Source organism: Tamandua tetradactyla, chromosome 5 (assembly GCF_023851605.1).
Source record: "Tamandua tetradactyla isolate mTamTet1 chromosome 5, mTamTet1.pri, whole genome shotgun sequence".
Classification (NCBI taxonomy): Eukaryota; Metazoa; Chordata; class Mammalia; order Pilosa; family Myrmecophagidae; genus Tamandua; species Tamandua tetradactyla.
The window spans coordinates 5542340-5553268 of NC_135331.1; positions in this window are offsets into that span (position 1 = coordinate 5542340).

The following is a 10929-nucleotide window of genomic DNA, read 5'->3' on the forward strand; positions in this document are numbered from 1 at the left end:
GAGAATATCTAATTAATCAGGAAATTCTGAGGTTTGAATGAGATAATCCACATAAAGCACTCAGAAGAGTTTCTGACAAAAGTCCTCAGTAAGTGAAAGTAATTACTGATAACATGTCTCCTGTGAGAATTTGAAACTATCCTGAATGTAAAGGCAGCAGTTAACAATCAGCCATTTCCCAACACCCTCCCTCTTGTGACTCGTTCTCGGGGTCACCACCTGAGAGAAAAAAGGATGCATCACTACATTTTGAGAGTAAAACATTTTGTTTTTTACCAGTGTGACAGTTTGAAAGTTTTATGTACCCCAGAACAGTCATGTTTTAATCCTCATTCCGTTTTGTAGGGGCAGGTGTTCCTTTAAATCCTAATTTAATACTGTAGGTGTGAGATGTTGATTAGATGATGTCCACCACGGGGATGTGGCACACCCAGTTGTAGGGTGACCTTTGATTAGAGGGAGCCGTGACGCCACCCATTCCAGGTGGGTCCTAAGTTCACTGGAACCCTTTAAGAGAGGAAGCGTTTTGGAGAGAGCTGACAGAAACAGCAGAGCCTAGAGAGACGCGGAAGCCTTAGAGCTGACAAGAGAGCAGATGTAGGTGCTTGGAGAGCAGTTTCTTCAGAGAGCAGAGACATGGATGTTTGGAGATGCTTGGAGCCTGTCAGATGTCGCCATGGGATGTTAAGCAAGCCAGATCATGGGGAGAGCCCAGGGAAGCCGAGAGATGAAAGCCAGCCCTGGAGAAGCAAAGTGAGGCACCCCCACAGGGACAGAGGGTGAAAGCACAGAGCCCAGGAGCAAGGTTACCAGCAGATGCCAGCCACAGGACTTCCCAGCTGATGGAGGTGTTCTGGACAGTATCAGCCCTCCTTGAGTGAAGGTTATCTCTTGTTGGTGCTTTAATTTGGACACTTTCACAGCCTTAGAACTGTAAACTTTCCTTTTCTGATGTATCGCATTCTGGCAGCTTGCAACCTAACTCTTGAGACTCTAAGAAAAATAAATTAAGGCAGTAATAAGATTCATTCAAATAGGAACCCAGACATGAAGTGTGACTATGACAGGTAGATGTAATTGTTTTTTCTTTTAATTCAATTTTATTGAAATATATTCACGCACCATACAATCCATCCAGAATGCACAATCAGTGGCTCACAGCATCATCACATAGTTGTACATTCATCACCACAGTCAATGTTAGAGCATTTTCAGTACTGCAGGAAGCAAAAGAAAAAAGAGAATACCCAAAATATCCTGTACCACTTATTGTAAGTGCTTTTATAGATACTGTAAGTGTGTTTTTCAAGTCTTCTATGTAATTGTTGCTGATTTGTTTAATGTTGAATTTAGGTTTACATCCTATTGAGAGTGTTGTGCTACTCAAATGTGAGAATGAGATTAACCTACATATTTTAATATAAGATAATATGCTCTCCACAGCATAATAAAAGAATACGTGGAGTTGGCTCTAAAGGTAATACTTTAGAGCTTCTTTTTGTTTCCTATAATGTTAGAGCCTCTCCATGCAAGTCTGTAAAACTCATTTGGATAAATGGCAAAATTCTGCCTACGAAGCTCCGGTAAAGCTCAGCCCCAGTGACTTACCCCTGGCCCTCGTTTAGACAAGGTCAGGATCATCTGTAAGTCTAAATTCCCAAGAAATCCAAATCCAAAGCTAAGAGAATGGGAAAAGAGGCCCCTGGAACGCCTCTTAGACCTTGTCTGCATGTGTCAGTTTGAAGTGCACCTTGGCCAACCAAGTCACTCAGCCATTTCCACTCCCCCACCTGCCCGAGCACATGCTGCGCCTGGGTTCTGTGCCTGCTTTCAGTTCAGTGTCTTTTTTTGTGTGTGGGAAAAACAGAAAGCCAGCAAAAAGGAAGAAAAGTAAAATAAACAACAAAAAAGAAAATTAAAAAAAAAAAAGCCTTCCTCTGATACACAGGATACTGGCTTTCCTTCCTCTGTCTGGTAGCCAGTCCCTGGCCTTTTGTTTCCACAGCCCCATGAGCATGCTAATTAAAGTCTTAAAAGCCCATTTTATGGCTTGGAAAAACCTTAAGGTACTAATAACATTAGATTTATCTTTCAGAATAATTTCATATTAATTACGTAGCAACTCATTTTTAACACTCAACTGGTAATTAACTTACAGTGCCCATCTTTTTAATTGGAAATTAAGTACTTGCATATGTTGGAGAACTTTTCATTAAAGAATAGCCAGAAAGCCTGATTTGATTTGGCAGAGTATTTATTTACATAATCTGGTTAGACCAAATATGAATTGGGACAGATGTTTAACTCATGGCCAGTTTATTAGATGTTTTTTTTTCCTATGGAAAAAGTATGAGACTCTTAAGTCCAGAAGCAAGGCTGGCAGGGTGGGTCCCCAGGCCTGTTCTGAGTTTGTTTTCCTGATTCTAAAGACATCGTAGTCAGGCTCATTGGCTCTCCCAACCACGCTTCTCCATCTTTTCAAATTCCGGCTTTTTTTTTTCAGCATCAGGAAAATCACACCAAACACCCATTTAATGTAAGCTAATTCAGCTACAAGCTGAGCTTTAGAAAGAGTGGGATCATGAGAGAGAGAAAGAGACACAGAGAGAATATAATCCCCCACTGATTCTGCCAGTGTTCTTCTCCATTTGCCTTTGCCAGGTAGGCCTGGTGGAGGCTGGGAGTCAGAGGCCCCTTCAGCCGCCCTGGGCTCCTCAGGCCTCCTGGTAGGACCAGCTCTCCGTCCCAGCTGCAGTTATGATGTTTGAAGATAAGTTTTTGTTTTCATACTGGAAATGTCTTGTCCTCCAGTCACATGCCGTGCATCTCATCCAGAATGAAGTAAGTGCCGTGGCTCGGCTGGTTTGCAGAGCGGTTTTGCCCTCAGCATTTTCATGCTCTTTATAAGCCATACCCAGCAGAAGACACGACTTCTCTGCTCCTTCCCTGGGTCCAGGGCTCTCCATGGGGAATAAAATATCTTTAACCATTCCACTGGGGAGTCTTAGGGTCTTCTCCATTTCCTGCCCTCTGAGTCTCCTTAGGAGAATGTAATTGCTTCTAAAAGAGGAGACTCGAAAGGGCAATGCTTCTTCTGAACAGGATTGCTAATAATGAAACTTCAAGCATCTCGAGAGCGATCCTCCCAGTTCCAGGTAAATTCAGGATTCAGTTGTGAAGCTGAGCCTAGATGGAGGCCGCTGACCCTGAAACGCAGATGATAGGATGACGTAGGCTGATGAATCAATTTTAGGTGGCCATGGGGAACCTGTTGTCACCTATTTCTTTTCTGTGCAGCTGTTTCAAAGCAACATGCTTTCCAGCAAGAATCTCTGGGGCGGAGAAAGAGTTCCTTCTCACTTCTCCATGGGGTATGTTCTCATACCTCACACAGAAGCCTTGTTCTTATCCCACGATAGCCCAGGGCTGCATTCAGGTTGAAAACAAGACTCACCCAGACACTGTGTTCACTGAAGGAACATCTGCTGGCCTCGGCGTATCAGGCAAAAAGACAGCAAAAAGCACACTTTGGATTCATAGCTGGTGGCCTGTTGAAGTGGGTTTTGTCTGCAGCATTTGTGCTGAGAAGCAAAAGCAGAGCAGATGGGGACAGAACAGAAAAGTCTTGTGTCCCTTTTAGACTGGGGCCGAGTGCAGAGCACAGAGCCACAGAACAGAGTCTGGATTTCTGGACAAGGTGGTGGCTGCACTGTGAGTTGTCTCCCTTCCATCAACCTTCCCGTCCTTGCTGATTCCCCTGAACTTGTTGAGGCAGCCTCAGCGTATCGCTTCTGGTTGTTCACAGACACCTGCAGCTCTCTACCTGTCCTGGGTCAGGCACTCATCTCTCTGCCTTCCATGCAGTTACAGGTGCTCCTGTAAGAGGATGATGTATAGGAGGATTCTTGGAGTGACTGTTCTCCTTGGTCAAATGAAAGCCATTTTTTTTCTGACCATTTCCTCCTGAAAAGGGCACCACTGTGGGGATGTGATTCTCAGAACCTCTGCAGCTACCTCGTGCAATGAGGAAACAATCATGGACTAAAAATTAATGACTGCGTAATGGAGGGAGGGGTGGTACCAATGGGGCTTCATTTCTTTTTTTAAACCATGCAAATGTTAGGCAAAATACAGTGGCTGCTTACATTGGGCTTTGCTGGGAGGGGGACACCATTCTGACAAGAGCTTTTGCAGAAGGTAAAAAATTGTTGACCTGCAGGGGTGTTCTTGAGAACAGAACATATCCTAGAGGGTGGCTTATAAGCCACACCTGCTGATAAGTCTAGTTTCCATCTAGCAAAGAGAACTCATCAAAATGGGTCAGTGGATACCTGCTCCCCACTTTATAAGATCCCCCCCCCCCCCCCGTGTAAAATGGAAACTTTGTGTCAACCTGTCAGAACCTTTCCTCACTTGCCTCCACGTGTGTTCTGAGTTTCTCCTTTCCACTCCCTCGCCAGTGTCCCTTCTGCTTTCCCAGTGGGATACTGTCCAATTCATGAAATTGCTCAAGAAAGCTGGGAGTTCCTAAAGCTCTTTTCATGTACCCCAAATATTGTATGTTTGACGCAGAAGACACTAGGAAATACAAAACGGGAGGGAAATAAATCATCCCATTTATTCCTTTGCCATTCAGGCTTTATTTCATTCTTGGTCATTTAAAGTTCACTCATGAAGAATTCCCTTCCCCAGCACAGGAGCGACGTGCACGCTTAGCCCTGTCTTCAGCCCCCCTCCCTAGCGTCCCCCATTTCTCAGTATCTCTCAGAGCAGCACCGGAGCTGCCCCGCCACACCTGTAGGACGTTACTTGTTTGCAACCCTCCTGAGTTCCAGGCACAGTCCCTGCAGGGTTGGTGGACTGAGGGGATGGCAATTAGAGCCAGGACAGCCCAGGCACAGGGACAGACAGGCCTCGGGAAGGATGAGTGTGGCCGTGTGGCTGAGCCAATGCCTGTGCCCCGCCTCAGGCCTCACCGGAGTTTCTGCAGGCAGCACGTGACTGACTTTGGGGTCTTGTTGGAGTTCAAATGCTTACCAAGGTGGTGGGAAGATGGATTGCAAGCATAAATAAGGAGACTGAAAGAGGATTTCAAGTTGCCTTTCACGCTCCTCTGATGTCAGCAACCTTAAATGCACGTGGCTCGGAGGGCGTCCAGGGGCTTTTGGACGTGCTGTGATGCCTGTGGATGTGCTGTGTGGAGCCTGATTCCCTGGTGACGTGGTTGCAGGGTTGGTAGGTAGGGACCGAACTCCGAGCCTCATAGGCATCGAGCCTGCTCATGTCACAGCTGTGCCATCGGGGCATTCATGCAGCTAGAAGGGAAAAGGTACTCTGGTCAGAATGTGTTTTGTGTGAAGTGGACATTTGGTTCGGTCACTAGAGTAGAATGAGGCGGTGGAGGTGAAGCTAACAGGGCCACATCTCCTCTAACAGTGTCCTTGCATGTGTGCTTCCTAAACACTAAGTGACACACGCCATGACCATCTGCTTCACTGCTGAAGAGTTGCATGACTCTAGGTGGCTGCAGTGTAGTTCTAGGGAGTCAGGATCAGACAGGGTATTAGACAATGAAAAGCTGGGGCAGTGGCTCAAATCTTGTGTCTAAAACCAGCTGCCATGTTCTGTCCTGGCTTTACCACTCATTGGCTGTGCAAATTTGAATGAGTTACTGCACCTTTCTGTGTCTTCATTTCATCTGTTAAATGAGGGATGATGAGCGTTTAATTAGTTGACAGCGTAAGAGCCAAGGCCAGCAGACAGCATATTATAACTATTGGCGACACTTTTTAGGACCTGCCCAAGCCCAGGACCCTTTAAAGAGAGCCAAAAAAACTTGTATGTCTCTTTTCCTCTCTGACCATAAACTCCGAAGGAAATGATCAGAGAATTGAGCCTATGCTTTATAGGTGAGAGAAAAGAATAACAACAAAAAAGAATTAGTTAACATTCCAGAATATTATTGGAGCCACACACAGGAAAGTACTCTGCAGGCTATTCCCTGGACAGACTCTCTCTCACAGCCCTGGCCAAATGTGAACATTACTCATGGGATCTATATTTTTTTAATTTTTTTGTTTTTGTTTTACATGGGCAGGCACCGGGAATCGAACCCAGGTCCTCTGGCATGGCAGGCGAGCATTCTTGCCTGCTGAGCCACTGTGGCCCGCCCTGGGATCTACGTTTTAATATATGAAAAAGGAAGAAATGATTTACCTTCCCATCTACCTGAGGATATGAAAAGGGGTCTCCAGCTTTTGGGGGTACATTTGCTGTTATTTTATTTATTTATTTATTTTTTTATTAATTAAAAAAAATTAACTAACACAACATTAAGAAATCATTCCATTCTACATATGCAATCAGTAATTCTTAATATCATCACATAGATGTATGATCATCATTTCTTAGTACATATGCATCGATTTAGAAAAAGGAATAGCAAGACAACAGAAAAAGAAATAAAATGATAATATAGAGAAAAAATAAAAATAAAAATAAAAAATACAAAAATATATAAGAAAAAAAAACAACTATAGCTCAGATGCAGCTTCATTCAGTGTTTTAACATAATTACATTACAATTAGGTAGTATTGTGCTGTCCTTTTTTTTTTTTTTTTTTTTTTTTAGAAATCATACCATTCTACATATGCAATCAGTAATTCTTAACATCATCACATAGATGCATGATCATCGTTTCTTAGTACATTTGCATCGGTTTAGAAGAACTAGCAACACAACAGAAAAAGATATAGAATGTTAATATAGAGAAAAAAAATAAAAGTAATAATAATAAGAACAAAACAAAACAAAACAAAAACCTGTACCTCAGATGCAGCTTCATTCAGTGTTTTAACATGATTACTTTACAATTAGGTATTATTGTGCTGTCCATTTTTGAGTTTTTGTATCTAGACCTATGGCACAGTCTGTATCCCATCAGCTCCAATTACCCATTATCTTACCCTGTTTCTAACTCCTGCTGAACTCTGTTACCAATGACATATTCCAAGTTTATTCTCGAGTGTCGATTCACATCATTGGGACCATACAGTATTTGTCTTTTAGTTTTTGGCTAGACTTACTCAGCATAATGTTCTCTAGGTCCATCCATGTTATTACATGCTTCATAAGATTATCCTGCCTTAAAGCTTCATAATATTCCATCGTATGTATATACCACAGTTTGTTTAGCCACTCGTCTGTTGATGGACATTTTGGTTGTTTCCATCTCTTTGCAATTGTAAATAACGCTGCTGTAAACATTGGTGTGCAAATGTCCGTTTGAGTTTTTGCCCTTAATTCCTTCGAGTAGATTCCCAGCAATGGTATTGCTGGGTCGTATGGCAATTCTATATTCAGCTTTTTGAGGAACCGCCAAACTGCCTTCCACAGTGGTTGCACCATTTGACATTCCCACCAACAGTGGATAAGTGTGCCTCTTTCACCGCATCCTCTCCAGCACTTGTCATTTTCTGTTTTGTTGATAATGGCCATTCTGGTGGGTGTGAGATGATATCTCATTGTGGTTTTGATTTGCATTTCTCTAATGGCCAGGGACATTGAGCATCTCTTCATGTGCCTTTTGGCCATTTGTATTTCCTCCTCTGAGAGGTGTCTATTCAAGTCTTTTTCCCATTTTGTAATTGGGTTGGCTGTCTTTTTGTTGTTGAGTTGAACAATCTCATTATAAATTCTGGATACTAGACCTTTATCTGATATGTCGTTTCCAAATATTGATTCCCATTGTGTAGGCTGTCTTTCTACTTTCTTGATGAAGTTCTTTGATGCACAAAAGTGTTTAATTTTGAGGAGTTCCCATTTATTTATTTCCTTCTTCAGTGCTCTTGCTTTAGGTTTAAGGTCCATAAAACCGCCTCCAGTTGTAAGATCCATAAGATATCTCCCTACATTTTCCTCTAACTGTTTTATGGTCTTAGACCTAATGTTTAGATCTTTGATCCATTTTGAGTTAACTTTTGTGTAGGGTGTGAGAGATGGGTCTTCTTTCATTCTTTTGCATATGGATATCCAGTTCTCTAGGCACCATTTGTTGAAGAGACTGTTCTGTCCCAGGTGAGTTGGCTTGACTGCCTTATCAAAGATCAAATGTCCATAGATGAGAGGGTCTATATCTGAGGACTCTATTCAATTCCATTGGTCGATATATCTATCTTTATGCCAATACCATGCTGTTTTGACCACTGTGGCTTCATAATATGCCTTAAAGTCAGGCAGCGCAAGACCTCCAGCTTCGTTTTTTTTCCTCAAGATGTTTTTAGCAATTCGGGGCACCCTGCCCTTCCAGATAAATTTGCGTATTGGTTTTTCTATTTCTGAAAAATAAGTTGTTGGGATTTTGATTGGTATTGCATTGAATCTGTAAATCAATTTAGGTAGGATTGAATCTTAACTATATTTAGTCTTCCAATCCATGAACACGGTATGCCTTTCCTTCTATTTAGGTCTTCTGTGATTTCTTTTAGCAGTTTTTTGTAGTTTTCTTTATATAGGTTTTTTGTCTCTTTAGTTAAATTTATTCCTAGGTATTTTATTCTTTTAGTTGCAATTGTAAATGGGATTCGTTTCTTGATTTTCCCCTCTGCTTGTTCATTGTTAGTGTATAGAAATGCTACAGATTTTTGAATGTTGATCTTGTAACCTGCTACTTTGCTGTACTCATTTATTAGCTCTAGTAGTTTTGTTGTGGATTTTTCCGGGTTTTCGACGTATAGTATCATACCGTCTGCAAACAGTGATAGTTTTACTTCTTCCTTTCCAATTTTGATGCCTTGTACTTCTTTTTCTTGTCTAATTGCTCTGGCTAGAACCTCCAACACAATGTTGAATAATAGTGGTGAGAGTGGACATCCTTGTCTTGTTCCTGATCTTAGGGGGAAAGTTTTCAATTTTTCCCCATTGAGGATGATATTAGCTGTGGGTTTTTCATATATTCCCTCTATCATTTTAAGGAAGTTCCCTTGTATTCCTATCCTTTGAAGTGTTTTCAACAGGAAAGGATGTTGAATCTTGTCAAATGCCTTCTCTGCATCAATTGAGATGATCATGTGATTTTTCTGCTTTGATTTGTTGATATGGTGTATTACATTAATTGATTTTCTTATGTTGAACCATCCTTGTATACCTGGGATGAATCCTACTTGGTCATGATGTATAATTCTTTTAATGTGTTGTTGGATACGATTTGCTAGAATTTTATTGAGGATTTTTGCATCTATATTCATTAGAGAGATTGGCCTGTAGTTTTCTTTTTTTGTAATATCTTTGCCTGGTTTTGGTATGAGGGTGATGTTGGCTTCATAGAATGAATTAGGTAGTTTTCCCTCCACTTCGATTTTTTTGAAGAGTTTGAGGAGAATTGGTACTAATTCTTTCTGGAACGTTTGGTAGAATTCACATGTGAAGCCATCTGGTCCTGGACTTTTCTTTTTAGGGAGCTTTTGAATGACTAATTCAATCTCTTTACTAGTGATTGGTTTGTTGAGGTCATCTATTTCTTCTTGAGTCAAAGTTGGTTGTTCATGTCTTTCCAGGAACCCATCCATTTCATCTAAATTGTTGTATTTATTAGCGTAAAGTTGTTCATAGTATCCTGTTATTACCTCCTTTATTTCTGTGAGGTCAGTAGTTATGTCTCCTCTTCCATTTCTGATCTTATTTATTTGCATCCTCTCTCTTCTTCTTTTTGTCAATCTTGCTAAGGGCCCATCAATCTTATTGATTTTCTCATAGAACCAACTTCTGGTCTTATTGTTTTTCTGTACTGTTTTCATGTTTTCAATTTCATTTATTTCTGCTCTGATCTTTGTTATTTCTTTCCTTTTGCTTGCTTTGGAATTAGTTTGCTGTTCTTTCTCCAATTCTTCCAATTGAACAGTTAATTCCTGCATTTTTGCCTTTTCTTCTTTTCTGATATAGGCATTTAGGGCAATAAATTTCCCTCTTAGCACTGCCTTTGCTGCGTCCCATAGGTTTTGATATGTTGTGTTTTCGTTTTCATTTGCCTCGAGGTATTTACTAATTTCTCTTGCAATTTCTTCTTTGACCCACTCGTTGTTTAGGAGTGTGTTGTTGAGCCTCCAGGTATTTGTGAATTTTCTGGCATTCCGCCTATTATTGATTTCCAACTTCATTCGTTTATGATCCGAGAAAGTGTTGTGTATGATTTCAATCTTTTTAAATTTGTTAAGACTTGCTTTGTGACCCAGCATATGGTCTATCTTTGAGAATGATCCATGAGCACTTGAGAAAAAGGTGTATCCTGCTGTTGTGGGATGTAATGTCCTATAAATGTCTGTTAAGTCTAGCTCCTTTATAGTAATATTCAGATTCTCTATTTCTTTATTGATCCTCTGTCTAGATGTTCTGTCCATTGATGAGAGTGGGGAATTGAAGTCTCCAACTATTATCGTATTTGTGTCTATTTCTCTTTTCAGTGTTTGCAGTGTATTCCTCACGTATTTTGGGGCATTCTGGTTCGGTGCATAAATATTTATGATTGTTATGTCTTCTTGTTTAATTGTTCCTTTTATTAGTATATAGTGTCCTTCTTTGTCTCTTTTAACTGTTTTACATTTGAAGTCTAACTTGTTGGATATTAGTGTAGCCACTCCTGCTCTTTTCTGGTTGTTATTTGCATGAAATATCTTTTCCCAACCTTTCACTTTCAACCTATGTTTATCTTTGGGTCTAAGATGTGTTTCCTGTAGACAGCATATAGAAGGATCCTGTTTTTTAATCCATTCTGCCAATCTATGTCTTTTGAGTGGGGAATTCAGCCCATTGACATTTAGTGTTATTACTGTTTGGATAATATTTTCCTCTGCCATTTTGCCTTTTGTATTATATATATCATATCTGACTTTCCTTCTTTCTACACTCTTCTCCATACCTCTCTCTTCTGTCTT